We start from the raw sequence: 19,682 nt of genomic DNA on the forward strand, positions 1-19,682 counted from the left end.
CCCAGACAGCCAGTGCTCGGTGAGTGATCGTTCTTGTTTTCCTTGGCATTTTTTTATGGATTATGCTTCAGTATCAAAATATTACCTCCGATAATATTCCAGGAAGAGCATATAATGGAAATATAAATCATGTGCCACGCTTCTGGGAACTAGAGGGAAAAAAAATGCAACCGGCGTTCAGTAGCTTAAAGAAATGACTAAAGTGTTTCAGTCTGTAGTGCTGCGCCAGGGACGTTTTAGGGTCGGCCACGTTACTAAGATATCTTTTAACCCGTCCGCTGCGATTGGCACGGATTTTGCCTTCACTGGTAGCCTGTTAACACATACTCCCAGGTCTTTCTCTGCCTCTTTGGTGGATAGTGAAGTGTTTCCCATGTGGTACTGGTGTGCTGGATTTCCCCTCCTTATTTGCAGGACTTTACATTTTTCTTCATTTAATTGTAGCAGCCACTTTTTGTTCCGTTCCTGTAGCTTGGTGATGTCTTCTTGTAGGCAATCCGCAGTCAAGGGATTAATACAGTGTACATACTATCGGATATCTAAAGCTGCATAAAAGAAAACGTTGTAGACTCACACAACTAGACGGGTAAAAAGAATGCAACGACGTTTAGTAGCTTTAAAAAATATATATATCGTATCAGTTCGCCTTTGCAGCGCTGCCCTCACCGCCACACAGTAAAAGGGACGTACTGGGGTCAGCCACGTTGCTAAGATATCTTTTAATACAGTGTACGTTCTATCGTATATCTAAAGCTGCATAAAAGACAACGTTGTGCACGAACGCATCTCAAAGTCATGGTCCAGCCACCTTTGAATCCGCTATTTTCTTTTATTTTATTTTCCGTCCCATTAAATTTTTGCACCGCTCATGTTACAAGTTTCCCTTTCATCCTCGGTCTCGTCCGCGCCCCCTACTCTGTATATATCCATGTGTGTGTATCTTAGCTATGTGTGTGTGTGTGTGTGTGTGTGTGTGTGTGTGTGTGTGTGTGTGTGTGTGTGTGTATGGATTCCGAGAACTGTTGGTGTGGAAAGCGTTAGAGTGTTATTGCCAACTGATCTAAAACGATGATGGACAGCATATGACAACAGTGGCAGCGCAGAGAATATCCCCGAATTGTTTTGATGTCTGTCAAGCTTGCTATTCAGTGACCGATTTATCTTAATCATTTCGCTCCATATTCAAGCATTTGCATATATCCGTGACTGGCTCGTGTGGTCTCTTGACTGCGATAATTCTTAGTTTGATACAGAAAAAGAATGTTATTGTAGTTATGTATGATATTTAGTAACCGATTAATATTCTTAGTTTTTTGCTCCATATTCAAAGACTCTTAGAAATCCGGAATTGGCTAATGTGATCTTGTGACTGCTGTGAATCTTAGTTAGTTGGTTAGTTTGTTAGTTAGTCAGTCATTCAGTCAGTTAGTCAATCAATAAAAAATCTTAATTTAATACAGAAAAATAATGCTATACTTGTTAATATGTCAATTGTCCATGCGCTCACCGACCCATGAAGAACCCTGCACCTCCACCCCACACGCTTCACCGCCCTTGCCCCTCACCGCCACCTCGCCCTCGCCATATACATATACGTCCCCGTGTTTCCTGGCGGCGCTCACCTCCAAGCACGGTGGCCGCCGGAAATGTTGAGGGGAGGCGGGAGAGGCGGGATGTAAATGAGGCCGTGGCAGCGAGAAGCCAGACGGAAACGCGGACAGTTAGAGACGAAATTATGCCTGACTTGACTTTAACGTATTATTATTGGTGAGAGAGAGAGAGAGAGAGAGAGAGAGAGAGAGAGAGAGAGAGAGAGAGAGAGAGAGAGAGAGAGAGAGAGAGAGAGAGAGAGAGAGAGAGAGAGGGGTGGGGGTAGAGAGAAGGAAAGAAAGAAAGCAAGAAGGAAAGAAAGAAAGAGGGAAGGAAGGAAGGAAGGAAGGAAGGAAGAAAGAAAGGTCGAAAGAAAATGAAAAAGGAAGAAAAATCGAAAGAAAGAAAAAATAGAGAAAGACAGAAAGGAGACAGAGAAAGATAGATTGATAGATAGATAGATAGATAGATAGATAGATAAATAGATGGATAGATAGACAGACAGATGGATAGATAGATAGATAGATAGACAGATAGACATATAGATAGATAGATAGATAGATAGATAGAAAAAGAAAGAAAGACAAAGAAAAAGAAAGAGAGAAAAAGAGAGAAAGAAGGAAAGAACTAAGGAAATCGTCTCCTCTGGGTGCCGCGGAAATCCCCTTGCTGGAAGTGTTTTGCCTGCAGTGGTGGTAACAGAATATATGGCTTGAAACCACTCACGCTGGCACATAGCAAGGGCTTTCGTGTCTCTAAAGATCTTCGTAAGCATAACACCATCACGTTCTGTTTCTCGATATACATAATTTCCAACGCAGGGCCCAAGATGGTTTTGGATATGCCTTTTAATCAATTTCTATGGTAAATATCAAGATCTTTTACTATTTCTCAAGATCTTAGTAAACATAATACCTTCTCCCTTCAGCCATGTCATCAATACAGTCTCCAAACCCATGGTTCAAGATGCTTTTGGATATGGCTTTTTAATTATTTTCGATAGTGAATATCAAGATCTTATATATGTCTGGAGATCTTTGCATACATAACCCCATCGCCTTCTGTCATTCAATATCATACCCAACGCAAGATCTAAGATGCTATTGAAACTTAAAGCGTCCCCGAGCAAGTAAAATCCTTTCAAGAATATCTACTAGTCAACAATACAATTCTATTTACTGAACTTAACCTGGTTCTGGGCGGAAACACATCCACGAGGCAGGGTCCTGGAGGCTCTTGAGAGCTTCCCCTAACCAGCGGAAAAGTGGAGAAGAAAAAGTCTCTCCCGCTCGACTGTACACATTTCCTTCTCCCGTACTGGAGGAAGCGGCGTTCACGAGGGAGAGAAGGTTAGGGATCTCTTGAGTGGCTCTCCTTGGGCTCCCTACCCTGAACGACACTCGAGAGGGAGGGAGTCCAGGCGCCGCATTCCCAAACATTTCAGGCTTAAATACCCACATTTCATAAGGCTTTTCTGAGGGGTTGTGGGCATATCCTGGGGCACTTTGACGACCCTGATGGTAGTTTAACTTTTTTGCTGCAGTGTCGACGCGAAAAAAAACACTACTAGAACCTGGTTGACCTCTTTTGTGGCCTCTGGATATAGTTGATGGGAGAGCCGATAGTGTCTGGGAATGTCAACCCGGGACGCAGATGGAATTGAAGGAGTCGAGTGCGGGGTTCGGCGACCTTACCAAGTCAATGATAGGGCGAGGATCAAACAGGGCGGTGAGGTGAAGAGACGCCCCTTGACCGCTAATAAGGTGATGGTGATGGTGATGGTGGTGGTGGTAGGGAGAGAGGGGTGGAGGGGGAGGGGGCTATGAGAGATGGGGTTAGAGAGAGAGAGAGAGAGAGAGAGAGAGAGAGAGAGAGAGAGAGAGAGAGAGAGAGAGAGAGAGAGAGAGAGAGAGAGAGAGAGAGAGAGAGAGAGAGAGAGAGAGAGAGAGAGAGAGAGAGAGAGAGAGAGAGAGAGAGAGAGAGAGAGAGAGAGAGAGAGAGAGAGAGAGAGAGAGAGAGAGAGAGAGAGAGAGAGAGAGATAAATAGATAGACAGGCAGATACACAGAAAGATAATAAGGAAGAATAAAGAACGAAAGAACGAACAAACGAAAGAAAGAAAGAAAGAAAGAAAAAGAAATAGAGGGGGGGAAAGAACACAATATATTACTGCGAAACAAAACTTACGGCTTCTCGAGTAAGGCAAGATGACTAACTGGGAGTGTTCTGGTGATCTGCTTCGAATAAAAGAGTCTTTAGGAGTCTAAGTACCCGTCTGTAGGATGAACCACGGAAGATCAGAAGGACAAAACAAAACTTACGGCTTCTTGAGTGAGGTAAAGACGACTAACTGGGAGTGTTCGCGTGATCTGTTCCAAGGCAAAGAAACTATATAAGTCTCAGTATGTTTCTGTACGATAAGTCACATAAAAGTAGAACAAACAAGTTTTTTTAAGTATACTAAAGCGGCTACTAACTGGGAGTGTCAGCGTGATCTGGTTCAAGGAAAAAGGGTCTTAGTGAGACTGGGAAAAACTACAGGTGGTGTCTGGTCACGGGTTATGTTTGTTTTTAACGGTGGCGAGATTAAGAAATGCCCCTTTGTCTATAACTTGTATATATCATTTTATTTACGGGGAGAAAACAGAACGTAAGCTAAGGAAAAAGTGCAGAAACGCCCCTCTGCCTACAACTCGTATATATCATTTTATTTACGGGGAGAAAACAGAACGTAAGCTAAGGAAAAAGTGCAGAAACGCCCCTTTGCCTACAACTCGTATATATCATTTTATTTACGGGGAGAAAACAGATCATAAGCTAAAGAAACGATGCAGAAACGCCCCTTTGCCTACAACTCGTATATATCATTTTATTTACGGGGAGAAAACAGATCGTAAGCTACGGAAAATATAATGAAATACCCCTTTGCCTACAAGTTATAAATCTTTTTACTAACGGTGAGAAAACAGATCATAAGCTAAAGAAAAGATGAAGAAACGCCCTTATTATCTCGTTATTATTATTATTTTATCATTTATGGGGTGATGAGAGATCATTAGCTGAGCATAAGATAAAAAAATGGAAAATACTCGTTGTTTATTTTCGCTTTATTATGATACTCTTTAACGGCGATAAGACGACTAAAGGACAAAGCAGAATATGGTGACGATACCCACCCACTCACTCTGGCCACAAATTATTATCATTATTAAAAGTTTCCGGTGAAGGGACAGAAGCAAGAACGAAACAAGAGATAAACACATACACACACACACACACACACACACACCGCCTGGCTACACATTATTATCACTGTGCAACGTTACCGGTTAGAAGACGGACGCAAAAAAAATAACAGCATAAAAAAGATTGATAAGATACATCCAGGTCACACCACACACTGCCCCGTCCCACCGAAGCAAGGCATGAGAGATCGCCATAAAAGAACGCTCTGGTGAAAGGTTAAATGACTAGACCAAGAGCAAGAACAAAGCACAATTATAAAAAGACACATCCTGATCACTATGCCCCACCACCCACCTGAAGTAAGACAAGAGGGACAAGACAAAAGAAACAGGAGAGTTAGCCATTAAAGAACACTGGTAGAATATATGGAGACAAGAGTAGGAACAAGGAGAAAGGAGAGCTGAAAAAAATAATTCATCCTAGTCACGTCACTCTGTCCCCTTCCAACCCACCTCAGTAAGACATAAGAAGTTGCCATAGGAAGGAGAACAACCCAGTTACAGCGTTGAAGAGAGCAGTGTGTGATAGACCTCTAGAGAAAAGAAGTGAGGATTGAGACTTTACTCGCAGGATAGAAGGGGGTAAGTAAGGGAGGTCGTAGGGGGCGTGATGGTAATAGGGGGAAGTAGGGGGAAGCAGAGGTCCAGTAGCAGCGTGTGATGGACCTCCAGACAGAGATGAACAAGGGAGATGAAAGATTGAGACCATACCCGCCTTGGACTCCCTCGTTAATCGTCAAAGAATTCACCGTCTTTTATGAACGCCTCACCTACTCTATGATTCCCCTCCCCTCTTCCCCTCCCCTTACATTGCCTATTCTCTGATCCCCTCCCTCCCTTCCCTCTCCTTCCCCTACACACATACAGACAGACAGACAGACAGACCAGGCCGAAGCACCTCACTAGTAGAAGAGACAAAAGGAAAAGGTTCACAGTTAACTTAGATTTCCTTCCCTCTTTTCCTCTTCATCTTCTTGGTCATCTCCCTACTCCCCTTCCTTCTCCTCTTCCTCCTCCTCCTCCTCATCCTCCTCCTCCTCCTCCTCCTCCTCGTCCTCCTCTTCCTTGTCATTCTCCACCTCGCCCTTCCCCTTATCCGTTTAGTGTGTGTGTGTGTGTGTGTGTGTACGAAGCGAGTTAGCTAAGCAGACTCGCCAACCCCTCCCCTGAGCAGAGCTTCGGGCAGGCTCAAACAACTCAGAGCGAGGGGGAGGGCAACAGTGCTCGTACCATCATGAATAAAAGCCGCAAGAGTCAGGATATATTGTTAGCAGTGTTTGGGCGAGGCTCTGACGTAATTGTGCGGGGGCGGAGGCTTGTGTGTGTAGGTGTGGGTGTGAGAGAAAGAGAGAGAGAGAGAGAGAGAGAGAGAGAGAGAGAGAGAGAGAGAGAGAGAGGCAGACACAGACAGAGAGAGAGGGAGAGCAAGAGAGAGAGAATGAGAGTTTTCTTGGCACAGGAGAGGCACAGAAGCCGAAAACAGGGAAGAAGTGAATGCTGACGAAGTGCTTGTTGATGTAGGTTGCTGGAGGCTTCCCACTCCTACGGCTGAGAGCGACGATTTGGGGCGGCGTGTAATACAGAACAGTTATTATTATTATTATTATTATTATTATTATTATTAGAAGTAGTATAGTAGTAGTAGTAGTAGTAGTAGTAGTAGTAGTAGTGGTAGTAGTAGTAGTAGTAGTAGTAGTAGTAGTGAAACCCACAAAACGGCATCAAATAAGTAATTCAACCTAGACAGTAAAGAGATATGCAGCCACCAGTGACAAATATGATGGAAGTGACAGAGGATAATATTCAATCTCACTTAGACACCGGCAGCAAAAAGTCAAAAACGCCCGTGGGATGTAAGCCAAAGGTCGCCAGCGGTGTGTGGAACATTAGTCAAAGAACAGAGAGACGATAGACCATGCAGCTTCACTTTAAGGACTTGGCTTACATCAGAACGCCCTGGCAGGTGGAGGAAGGAAAACAGGGGCTCATGGGAGGAGTGGGGCCAGGAAGTATCGGGCTCTTAGGGAGGCTGGCATGACATGAGCGAATTAGTGTTTACTTATAACTCACGAAACACAGCAAGCTTTTTTCTCTGGCGAATTGCAATGAAAACCTTATCTTCGAGTTTCAAGGGATTTTGGAGTTTTACCAAGCCAAGGATTTTCATATTTCCTCTTTCACTCATTGACGAGGCTTAACAAAACGCCTAAGTATATCCTTAAGAATTCTATTAACTTGACAAAACACATCATTATAAGGTTCAGAGTTAGCTTCAGAAGACACCTCATTATAAGGTTGAAAATTATAATACCTTAAGAAACTATCATTACAGGTTTGTGAATAATATTAGCTGCAGAAAACCCATCGTTATAAGGTTAAGAAATATATTAGCTTAAGAAAACAAGATTATAAAGTTGTGAATTACATTACCTGAACAAAACGCGTTATCATAAGTTTTTTTAATTATATTAGGCTCAGAAAACACATCATAATAATCTGAGAAAATATATCAGCTTTAGAAAACAAATCATTATTGGCTTATGAATGTATTTTATGTTCAAAAAATACAAAAGAAATATATTAGCTTCAGAAAACAAATCATTATGAGCTTATAAATATATTTTAGGTTCAGAAAATACCAAAGAAATATATTAGCTTCAAGAAACGCTTTAGTTTAAGCTTATGAATATATTTAATGTTCAGAAAATACAAAAGAAATATGTCAGCTTCAGAAAACGCCTCATTTTTAGCTCAAGACGTATATATAGCTTGAGAAAACACACCATCATAAGATATTAACCAACCTCTTTCTCCTCCTCCGTACTCGACTTCTTTTTTTGCTGTTGTAGTCTAGTATCCTGTAACCTTCAGCAGTCTCATCGCCCACTCACGGCGTCTCAGTCTCTCTCGCTATCTTTTACTACGATCCAATAACCCGGCAAGACCTTCCTTCTTTTTCTCTCCTTCCGTACTCCAGTTGTTGTTTTTTTTCCTCGATGTCATAAATCAAATATCTCCAATTCCACATTATTTCTTCCTCTTGGTGTCTCGCTCTCTCTCTCTCTCGCTCTCCGTGTCTCGCTCTCTCTCTCTCGCTCTCCGTGTCTCGCTCTCTCTCTCGCTCTCGCACTCTCTTTTGTTCTGTCTCTTGTTCTCTCTCGTTCTCTCGTGTTCTCTCTCTCTCTCTCTCTCTCTCTCTCTCTCTCTCTCTCTCATCGGTAATGGCTCTCCCTTAATTATGACGTCGAGGAAAACACACTTATTTTACTCCTCATTGTGATGGATGCTACAATTAAGCGTGAGAAAAATGAGCGTGTGTGTGAGGGGAAGGGAGAGAGAGTGAGAGAGAGAAAGAGACTGCTAGGGGAGGCGGGGAGGGGAGTATTTTTTCTGCCGAAGAACTCCTTTCGAACTGCTAACATTATCCCAAAGACTCAATCATATATTAATAGTAGGTGGAGGTGATGATGTAGCTATCAAAGTGAGACAGAGAGAGAGAAAGAAGAGAGATATAGAGACTGCTTGATGAGGTGGGGGGAATAGTTTTGCCTGCCTAAGAAATCCTTAAAAAAAAATTTTTAAATCGATTTATTTAATTTAAATCGGATTTTTTTATTTAAATCGATGTTTTTATCTAAATTATTTTTATTGCATTAATCCTTGTTTGTTTCCACTGGTTATTTGGTTCAGTGTATTTAACTTGGCCAATGTTAAGTGAAACCATAGTTTAATATACATTACCCAAGATGAGATTTTCACATAAAAATCATAAGTAGGACTAATACTTTATTTTCTTATGCTTTTGAATATTTTTCTTGTAAGAGATGGCAATGATTCACTGGTGCCTGACTTGCTACAGGACCAGTACAGGATCAGTGCAGGACAAGTAGACTTGATACATTTCCTGTACAACTGCTACACATGTTCTTCCTTCTTCCTTATATATATATATATATATATATATATATATAGATATATATATATATATATATATATATCTATATATATATATATATATATATATATATATATATATTACTCATGATATAACACTTAAATCATTTTAAGTGCAGTATATTTAATTTCGATTTAAATCACTTGATTTAAATCATTTGATTTAAATAAAATAAAAAAAACTGGTACGTACACATTCAGACAGCTGATCCCTTGCTCGGTAAATTCCAGGGTCGGTGAATGTGCTAAGCCAGTCCCATCCGTAACAAGGCATCCCTGAGGCTTCATACATGGCCGTACATTTACACCCACTAATGGGCAGCTCTCCTCGTCCCTCTCTCCCTTCCTTCCTATTTGATGGCAGTGGTGAAGGTCGCAGAAAAGATGAGGGGAAATGAGGGCTATTAGTTTTGGGGGAGAGAGCTCCGGACGCATCATCAAAACAGAGAGGGGTGTGAGAGGGAGATAGAGGGAGACGCATCGCACGTCATGGATGAACTTCAGCGTCGTCTGGGTTTGAGTGTGTACCAAGAGTGTTTTGTTTTCCTTTTTCGGTCATGGTACACACACGTTCTTTCTTTTCTTCTTCTTTTCGTTGAACGTTCTTATATTCCCTTATGGAGTTTGACGGGCTATGAGTCTCTCCCACACTTGCCGACACTCACCTTGTGCCGCAAGTTAACCTTATACTTCATTTTTAGTATTAGTTTGGCGGTGCCGGGTTTTGAGTGTGCTTGTGGTGTACTGTACCTATGTATGTAACGTCATGTAGAATTGAATGGGAAGAAGGCGTGTCGCAAAAGATGATCTGTGTGGTGTCACCGTGTATAAGCGAGGTCAGCCTTCTGTACATTCCTTTATCCATGACTCTACATACATTAGTGCCTTACAGCGGGAAGAATCGTAATGATGGAGGAAAGGAAATGGAAATGAGTGTCTGGCGATGTGTTTTGTTTACTTTCTCGACCCACATACCCTTTTCAGTATCAGTCTGTTTCTGCCGACTTTTGGGTGGATGGTTGAGGCGTAAGGAAAGAGGAAAGGAAATAGAAATGCGTGTGTACCAGTGTCCTATGCTTTCATTTTTCGTTGTGCTTCAAGTTGATATAATACTCTCTTTTATCGGTACCATTCTGTTACTGCCGACTTTTGGGCATGTAGGGCTGAGTCTTAATGAATGGCGAAATGAAACTAATAAGAGCGAGAGACAAGAGAGGGACGAGAAGGGAAACTAGGAGGATGGAGTCTAGCATCTAATACCAAATACCAGAGAGTGCGGGATACTGTTCACTATTCAATATACCTTTCTAGATACACCCCCTTCCCCCGGCATCCCTCACGGTCGGTCAGCCAGCGCAGTTTCCCGCCTCATCGTTTTCATGTTCTGGGCGAGACGGGAAGTCAGTCAGTCAGTGCGCGGAACTAGAAGGAAAGGGAAATTGCAGCTTCTCGACGTCGCGGTCCGCTGGGTCCCCGAATAGTGGCTGTTTATTGGTCACCTGCTTGCATTTAATAAAGGAGTGGAGGCGAACATTTGGGAAAAAATACGTATTCTGATATATCATTTTTCAGCGATCTCTTTCATGTTTAAAGTGTGATATGTGATATGTGTTGGCAATGGGATTTGATTGCCACATCACATCCATCCACAATATTAAAAAGACTCAAGGCATATACTTGGGAAAAATACGCATTCTGATAAATTGTTTTCAGTAATTAATTTCACGTTCAGAAAGTGATACATGATTGTTGAAGGGTTATATTGCCACGTTCCACCCACCCACAACTATGACAGGACTGGAGGGAAACTCTAAAGAAATATCCGTATTGATATATTAGTTTTCGTTAATTTATTCCCCATTCAAAGCGTGGTATGTGATGGTTGTAAGGTCTGAATGCCCCTTTCCATCCACCACTCCAGTCCGTATTCATAACAGGATAAAACTACTCCGGACATTATGAGCTGAGTTATTGAAATGCCGTGATGTCAAGGAAAAGAATATTCCACCTCTAGTATGACAATGTGTGGACTATATGGTGATCAATCTGCTGCTCTGCTTCCCCTCCCAATGTTTAGGTGAGGTTAGATTGCACAACACACTCCACAGATTCCTAATATATAAATGATACCTGCAATTCAGCGTCTTAGAACAGAACATATATTCTACCTTACCTGTGAATCGTGAATGGCTATCAAATTCACCTACAATTGTGGATTTCTGAAAGTTTTGTCGCTAAAGTTAAGTAAATTGGTGGTCTGTTAGTGAGGATAATTTCATGAAACGATTCTTGTAGCGCAGCGGTTAGATTCAGGGCGCACAAACACACACACACACACACACACACACACACACACACACACACACACACACGGTCGGTTTCGTAGCTCATATGTCTTCATTCTCGTATTCATTCCATTGCATTTCGCAGATTACATTCGTTCCCAGCTTGTTTCTCTTCATATTGTTGACTAAGGTGACTGATGCAAGCGTTCAGCAGCTCATGGATAATGCACGAGGATTTTGATAGAGAGAGAGAGAGAGAGAGAGAGAGAGAGAGAGAGAGAGAGAGAGAGAGAGAGAGAGAGAGAGAGAGAGAGAGAGAGAGAGAGAGAGAGAGAGAGAGAGAGAGAGAGAGAGAGAGAGAGAACGAGCAGGAGGAAGAAATTGGCAATGGTGGAAAAGATGGAGGAGAAAGAGACTTAAGTGGAGTTAAAGTGGAACACCATAAAATTCGGAGGATTCAGGAGGAAGAAGAAGAAGAAGAAGAAGAAGAAGAAGAAGAAGAAGAAGAAGAAGAAGAAGAGGAAGAGGAAGAGGAGGAGGAGGAGGGGGCAGAACCAGAACCAGACTAGGCCATCACTCACCCCCAAGGAGACCACTGGGAGAAGGCAAGAGAAAGACCCCACACCTTCGACCTTCGGGATAGCAAACAGATGGGCGTCGAAAACAACCTCTCGAGAAGGCTTACAGTCTTGAACACAAAGGTTTCATTGGAGTGACTGAGGGCGGGAGGGCGTTGGCTAGACAGATACAAGGGTGAGACAAGGTGTTGGTGAGATGGAGGGGGAGGGAAGGTCAATGGGAAATAGGAAAGTCAAGGTCAGATAAAAGGAAGAATTCTGAAAAGGTTAGCTAAGTCGTGTGTGTCGGCGAGCTGACGTGAAGGTGGTTAGGCGATACACGAGAAAAAGAATGAGACACGGATTGATGGTGTGTGTTGAAAGAGATACAATAAAAGTCACGGGCCGTTTAAAGCATCGTGTGGTAGGGTTGGAATGGGTCACGTATCCAGGTTGACGGTATGAGAGGGATAAGGGGATACGTGTAGGAGGAGGAGGAGATGAGGAGTATAGGTGTATGATAGGACCATCTTAAGCAACATGAAGTAAGTTAAAATAGGTTGCGTATCAGGTGTGAGGGTATTAATGGGGTGAGTAAGAACCGTGTAGAGATGAAAATAGGACCATCTTAAGCAACATGAGGTAAGTTAGAATAGGTTACATATCCGGTGTGAGGGCATTCATGGGGTGAGTAATGACCGTGTAGAGGTGAAAATTGGACCATCTTAAGCAACATGAGGTAAGTTGGAATAGGTTGCGTATCCAGTGTAAGGGCATTCATGGGGTGAGTAAGGACCGTGTTGAGGGATAAGTTGAGCAGTGTAGGTGTGTGTTGAAGGAGGTGAAATAGGACGGAGGCAAACACAAACACTGATAGACAAAGGCAGTAGATGAATGGAACAAATCAAACGGCGGTGTAGTTACTTCAGATACGACTGGAAGGGATGGTGTGTTAAGTTACGGTCTAGGGCAGTGGTTCCCAAAAAAGGCGGTAACGCTCACTTCTGGGGGGGGTTGGAAAGATCTGGGGGGCTGTGAGTAAAATGGGGACAGTAAGGGGACGGCAGGGTGACATCAGGAGTAATCAATAACTGTTTGTTTTTAGAAAATCTGAGTGGCAAAATCTATATCACAAACACTGAGACTAAGCTGAGGGACGCGTAGGCAAGTTCTATTTGTGAAATCCATGTTTGTGTTTCATCTTGTTCTCAATTTCCAGCACACCAAATACCGAGAAAGAGGTGTGTGTTCGCAAGGGTGTGTGTGGGTGGGGGAGGGGCGCTAGGAACTCACGGGGGAGACGGAAATTCTCGTAACCCACTGCTCTAGGGTAATAACTGTAGTGTGTCGCTATGTCTATGTGTGTTGAGATTTTTTTGTTGTTATGGTGCAGTGAGTAAGTGGGGGCAGTTGAAGAGAAAGGACAATTTAGTTTATTCAAGCGTTCTCATGTGTGTGTTTTTCAGTCTCGGCTCTCGTGTGCCTCACCTATTTTCAGCGTGCCATTCCTAGTTCCCTTCTCGCCCCTCCTCGCCGGCTAATGGAAAACTATTCGTTACATGCAAAACTACTCGTTGCCTTGACACAAAAGTTCATTAACCGTAAAACCTTGCAGGCAGCGTTCTTTTCCCCTCTCTCTCTCTCTCTCTCATTCCTCCCCCCCTCTCTCTCATTTTCATTTTCACATTCTCTCTCTCTCTCTCTCTCTCTCTCTCTTTTCTCTCCACTCTTTCACAAGCATCCTCAATATCAGTCTCTATTTTCCTTCCTGTCTCTCTTCACATTGCAACCCCAGATTGAATACACACGCGAAGAGCTCCAGAAAATATGTAAAGAATAATAAGAAACACTAACAAGCAGCTAAACTAATAACACAAAGAAAAGAACGAAATAGATTAGATTACCGTTGCTGGCATACATCAAAGACACACACACACACACACACACACACACACACACACACACACACACACACAAGCACACGCATATATACACACACAGAAGGACAGAGATAGATAGACAGATAGAAAGAGAGAGAGAGAGAGAGAGAGAGAGAGAGAGAGAGAGAGAGAGAGAGAGAGAGAGAGAGAGAGAGAGAGAGAGAGAGAGAGAGAGAGAGAGAGAGAGAGAGAGAGAGAGAGAGAGAGAGACTAACATATCCACCTTTTTCCTATAAGCTCATCTTTGGCCATCTAACAAAAGACACGCGTTCACTCACTAATCTCTTTCTCCCATAATAATATCAAGTATGTAATGTCCATATTTTTAAACGTATCGGACTCACATTACGACCATTTCCCAAGACCACAGAGAAGATTAACCGGGTTTTAATAGGGGGGGGGGGGATTTTTCCGGTCATGGCGCAGGAGTCGTGGAAAACTATCCCTAGAATCGCAAATCAGTCCACGAAAATCCCAATACCTTCCACGAGAGGCTTTTCAAACAGGCGAACTGAGATGCAGAGACGTTGAAGAATAGCTACTTAAGTCATCCTCCCCTTGTCTCCCCCTACAACGGGATACACATAAGGTTGACTCCTCCTAATGATGGGCAGCTGATTAAAGAGCTTCGTATCTTCTCCCCTCACTCTCTCCCTTATTGCATTATCGTCTTCTGCAGCACAGCGTTGGTTTGTGAGGGAAGAGATTGGGTGGTGTCCTTGTGTCGCCTTAGCTCGCGCCTCTTGTGAATGATTGTTCTTGAAGTCACACCGTCACTTCTTTACCTGTGCCTCACCTGTGTTGTTTGCGTACCCATTCATTGTTCCAGGCAAGACTTAACTAATTTTTATGACAATACTGAAGTAGATAGATAGATAGATAGATTGGTGATTGATTGATTGAGTGATTACTGACTGATTTACTGACTGACTGACTGTGTAATTGCCTAACTGACTGATTAGTTGACTGCCTTACTGACGTACTGACTGTTCGACTGAGTGCCTGACTGACCGACTGACTGACTAAATAATTGACGGACTGACTGACTGACTGATTGACTGACTGACTGACTGACTGACTGGTTGAATGATAGGTAGAAAGAAAGATTGGTAGAAATAAAGATGAAGAGAGAGAGAGAGAGAGAGAGAGAGAGAGAGAGAGAGAGAGAGAGAGAGAGACATAGAGACCCATACTTAAGAAATCAGGACCATTAATAGACCCTGTGATTTTACATTAATCAGAAGACTCCTAAACCATTTATGATTTACATTTATCAAGAAGATTGAAAAGCATTTCTACCTAGTAGTTGAAGGAAGTGTACGCCATTGTTCCTCGTGCGCAAACAATGTTGATCTGTCTACATTCGTGAAACCATTAAGTATTTTAAAACATTCGATCAGTTTCCTCCGGAGGCGATGTTTCAAGAGAGAGAACATGTTAAGGCTTTTTCTTCTCTTTCTTCTTTGCGCAAGGAAGGATAATTTTTTGCTGCCGCTGCTGAACTTGAACTAATTTAGCAATATCCTTTATGAAGCCCAACATTCTGTTCGCTTTATTTGCTGCATCGATGCATTGCTGTGAATTTTTGAGTGACGCGATTTTTGACCCCCCCAAGTCCTGACGCATTGAACTTGAGTTTAACGCCGCGCCGCATTTCTTTAATCAAACTTTTTCTCGTTCCAAAAACTTGGACCTGGCACTACTTAACGTAGTTAGGGCATCTCTCCCGACCAGTCGAAATTTGAAATCCTAGAGAGAGAGAGAGAGAGAGAGAGAGAGAGAGAGAGAGAGAGAGAGAGAGAGAGAGAGAGAGAGAGAGAGAGAGAGAGAGAGAGAGAGAGAGAGAGAGAGAGAGAGAGAGAAAGTCACACTCACTTCTGATTTTTCCTCTCACACTTTTTCTCCCACACTTTCACGTCAAAGTGACCAATATGGACCAAAAAAAATCTTTCACATTTAATTTTTCTTCGACGTTTATTGCACTATCAAAGGAGGGATCATTTTTTTTCTTTACTTTCTGAGACGTTCTTTTTCCTCTTTGGCATATTTTCCGGACATATAAAGGAGTTGAAGGTGGTGATAGACGTTGGTGGTTGGTGCCGGGGACTCAGTATTCTCAAACCCCTCCATCTCTCACATCATTAAGTTCCAAAGGGCGAAAAACAGATCCATCGGGTTCTATTTAGTGTTCTTTCACGTTCATGGCACAGAAGAAGGGTCAGACTACCACCAGAGTCATATAACTACCCCTGGAACTGCCCACAACTCGTACGAAAGCCTTGTTAAATGTGTGTGCTTATCACCAAGTTCCAAAGGATGAAAAAAAGAGATCAATCGAGTTTTAGTGCGTATTTTTTCACGTTCATAGTACAGATGAAGGGTCGAACTACGTACCACCAGAGTCATACAACTACCCCTGGAAATGCCTATAACTCGTACGAAAGCCTTGTCAAATGTGTGTGCTTATCAACAAGTTCCAAAAGTTGAAAAAAAGGAGATCAGTCGGGCTCTAATTAGTGTTTTTTTACGTCCATGGTTCAGGAGAAAGGTCACACTACCACCAGGGTCATACAACTACCCCTGGAAATGCTCACAACTCGTACGAAAGCCTTGTCTAATGTGTGTGCTCGGGCGACGAAACTTTTAAAAATATGGCCCTCTGCAAATGGCCTGGCCGTGGACCAAACGAGGAAATTTTATTAACTTCGCAATCCCTCCTCCCAAAGCACGAATTACCCACTCTTTTTGCGCGTATAAGGCGAGCATTGTGAGGGTTGGTGGGCGGAGGAAAAGGTAACAGATGAGAGGAACAGAAAGTCGTTGAATAGTAACTTGAAAGAGTAGGGTAAGACAAAGGAGATGGACGTAGAATCAGGATGAAAAAGGGAAGAGATGAGAGGAACAAAAGAGCGTTTAATAGTAATTGGAAAGAGAGAGATCAGACAAAGGAGAGTGACGCAGCACCAGTGAGGAAGAAGTAACGAATGAGGGAAGCTGGAGACGATGAATAGACTGAAAACACAGAAATAAGACGAACGAGACATACAATGGGCACATACGTAGCTCCAGGAAGGCTTTTGAAGAACGAGAAAACAGGAAGACGTTGAAAAAAGACTGGAAAGACATGAAAAATAGAAGGGCAGAGGAAAGGCACCGGCGTAGCTCTAGAAAGGGACGAGAAAACAGGAAATCGCTGAATAGGGACATGAAAGACAGAAAAAAGGAGGCTGACAAGAGATAAATGTAGCTCATGGGAAGATTTTGAAAGGATGAGAGAGCTGGAAAAGCGACTGGAAAGAGATAGAAAAAAAGGTAGGCGTGAATAGTTACTGATAAGAAGAGAGACGAGAAAGGAAGTTAGACAAGTATAGCACCAACATAAGACTAGAAGGGAATTTTGGAATAGGTTGTGCTGAGCCGAAGAGATACAGTAGGAAGAGGAATCAGCGCGTTTGTTAAGACGGTTATTAATGCCTGAAAAAAGAGAAAAAAAAGGAGAAAGAAAATTAAAAAGGAGAAGGAAAGAAAAGGCACGAACATAACGAAATTGACCTCCCTTTCGGCCGCCTCTTTTGATTCTTTTTAGAAGCAGCGAATAGCGGGCTTTTTTTTGTTGTTGTTTCCTTTTTTTGTGCCCTTCAGCTGTCTCCTATGTTGTAAAAAAAAAAAAAAACACTACAAAGACGAAGCGCGTTTGTTTCCTTTAACTTGGCGGACCTCGACGGGGACAACACGAGCTATGTTAACGTCAAGCACCTATTGTTTTGCCCTCCGTCTCAGTATTGGGTCCCAGCCGCCCCCCCTTCAGCACGACCCCGGCAACGTATCTCCCATCTCTCTACTGGTATGTAGCGCTTATTCTTGAACTGGGCAGGTTAAGTTATGTTAGGCTAGGTTAGGATAGGTTAGGTAAGGTTAGGTTAGGTTACGGTAGATTAGGTTAAGTTACGTTAGATTAGGTTAGGTTACGTTAGATTAGGTTATTTTATGTTAGGTTAGGTTAGGTAAGGCTTAGTTAGAGACATAAAGGGTAATTTTGAGTGGGAATCACAATGGGAGTATTACCAGAACACCCCGTGGTTAGTTTCGAAGCTACAGCCGAGCGTCTTCACACACGAACCACATACCCATAGAGAGATTGGAAATATGCGACCCGGTACCTACACGAGGAGGCCCTTACACGGACTCTCAGGCGACGAACATTCAGCCTCACCTTCAGCCCTTCAAGCCAACGATCCAGCAGTTTTATATATACTTTAATCAGCATCAAAGAACTCACCCCCTTCCTCAGTCAGTCCTGCCGTGAGTGCATGTTTGTGTAGGGGGGGTGAGAGGGAGGGGAGGATTTCTGTGTGTGTATGTGTGTGTGTGTGTGTGTGTGTGTGTGTGTGTGTGTGTGTGTGTGTGTGTGTGTGTGTGTGTGTGTTATGGGGGAGGGATCTGTGTGAGTGTGAGTGTGAAGTAGAGAGAGAAAAAAAGAGAACGAGAGAGAGGGGGAGAAGTAAAGGATGAAAAAAATGGAAGGGTAAAGGTATTTGGTGTTTGCAGCATTAAAAAAAAAGGATAATAAAAGTATTGGTATGTATGAAAGATAAAAAATAAGATACAGTAAAGACATTCCCGTTACCTGGAGACACGATTCAAGGGGTAACCAATCTCGTAATGCAGCCAACGATGATGCTGAGCTAAGCCGGCAGCGCAAGGGCAAAGAAGAGCAGAGAGCAGCCACGCCGAGCAGTGAATAGCGAGGGGAATTAACGAGAGATGGGAGGAGAAGGGAGGCGGGGGAAGGCAATGGGAGGCGAGTTGGTGTGAGAGGGAAAACAAGGAGAGGCGAGAGGGAAGGCAATGGGAAGCGAGGCGAGTTGGCGCGAGAGGGGAGGGGAGGGGATGAGAGCCGAGGTGTGGTGCGTCAGGTGGGTTGCACGCCTTCTTTTTTTTTCTCTTTTTTTTTTTTGGAACACGCCTCTCGCATACGAAGCACACCACAGGGACGGGCCAGCCACCAGGTGTGTGTGTGTGTGTGTGTATGGTAGCACGTGTGGCGGGCGGGCAAGTGGGAGGGAAAGCAACATCCCCACCTGACCTTCACCGGGCCGAGGAAAGAGAAAATTAAAGTTTGTTCGTTCCTCTACCCCCTGGCACATGCACATTTGTAAACATTTCTCTCTCTCTTTCTTCTCTCTCCCTCCCTCTCTTTCTCTCTTTCTATCTTTCTGTCTATCTCACTCTCTCGTCTGCAGGAAAGCCATTAGAACGTTTTAAAAGTCCCACACTTCACAAATCTCAAAGCCAGGAAGTTTATCCGTGACGGTGATGGACTGATTTCCACACGTCAGATTCTTGCTGCAACGTCACCAAAGACTTAGACTTGGAAAAGGTGAGAGGTACGAAGAGAGGAAGGAAGGAAGGAACGAACTAACGAAGAAAGGAACGAGGGAGGAAGGGAAGGAAGGAAGGAAGGAAGGGTAGAAGGAAGAAAAGAAAGAACAAAGAGAAAGAAAGAAAGAAAGGAAGGAAGGAAGGGAAAGAAAAGAGCCGAAGAACATATATCACGGAGAAACAGGAAGGAAGAAAGAAAGATAGGAAGGAAGGGAGAGAGAAAAGAGGCTGAGAACGTATATCTTGAGAGACAGGAAGACAGGAAAACAGATAGGACGAGACGAAGAGAAAAACAAAGATAGGAAGGAAAGACAGGAAGCCAGCCAGCATCATTGACTATATAGGTTAGGTTAGGTTAGGTTAGGTTAGGTATAGAACAGACTGAGATTAATACACTACACAGAGATCAAGAATAAAAAGTGGACTCGAGTAAGTAGGTCATATCTCGCTGAACTAATAACAAAGGTACAACCGAAGTAGGTGAGAGACAGACAGAGTGGCAACCCAGGATACGTAGAAGTCAGGGCAGAGAGAGAACCATTCGAGGAGATGAAGTTCGCTTTGCCGGAGCAGGATGAAGGACACTTACATTAAACAAGTACATAAAAGTGAGGAAGGAAAAAACGTTGGGAGTGGCTTTTGATGATGATAGTGATAAGAGAGGACGAGGACGAGGACGAGGAGGAGGAGGAGGAACCGAAGCAGCAGACAAGGGTACCAACACACACAG

The 19,682-nt window shown here is 43.2% G+C and overlaps 1 protein-coding gene and 1 long non-coding RNA gene across 2 annotated transcripts in view; one reads left to right on the plus strand and one right to left on the minus strand.

The window, feature by feature from the left end:
- The window catches only part of LOC126998646 (uncharacterized), a 50,193-nt gene that overhangs the window by 28,133 nt on the left and 2,378 nt on the right, over positions 1 to 19,682 (plus strand). Inside the window, exon 2 of the long non-coding RNA XR_007752958.1 lies at positions 1 to 19. This exon is cut by the window's left edge and continues 59 nt beyond it. This is a non-coding gene — a long non-coding RNA (uncharacterized LOC126998646). The remainder of the gene's footprint in view (positions 20 to 19,682) is intronic.
- LOC126998645 (trissin receptor-like) overlaps positions 1 to 19,682 on the minus strand; it is a 118,285-nt gene that overhangs the window by 23,880 nt on the left and 74,723 nt on the right. The gene's annotated exons all lie outside the window — the stretch shown is intronic.

This window comes from Eriocheir sinensis, chromosome 14, assembly GCF_024679095.1.
Source record: "Eriocheir sinensis breed Jianghai 21 chromosome 14, ASM2467909v1, whole genome shotgun sequence".
Taxonomy (NCBI): Eukaryota; Metazoa; Arthropoda; class Malacostraca; order Decapoda; family Varunidae; genus Eriocheir; species Eriocheir sinensis.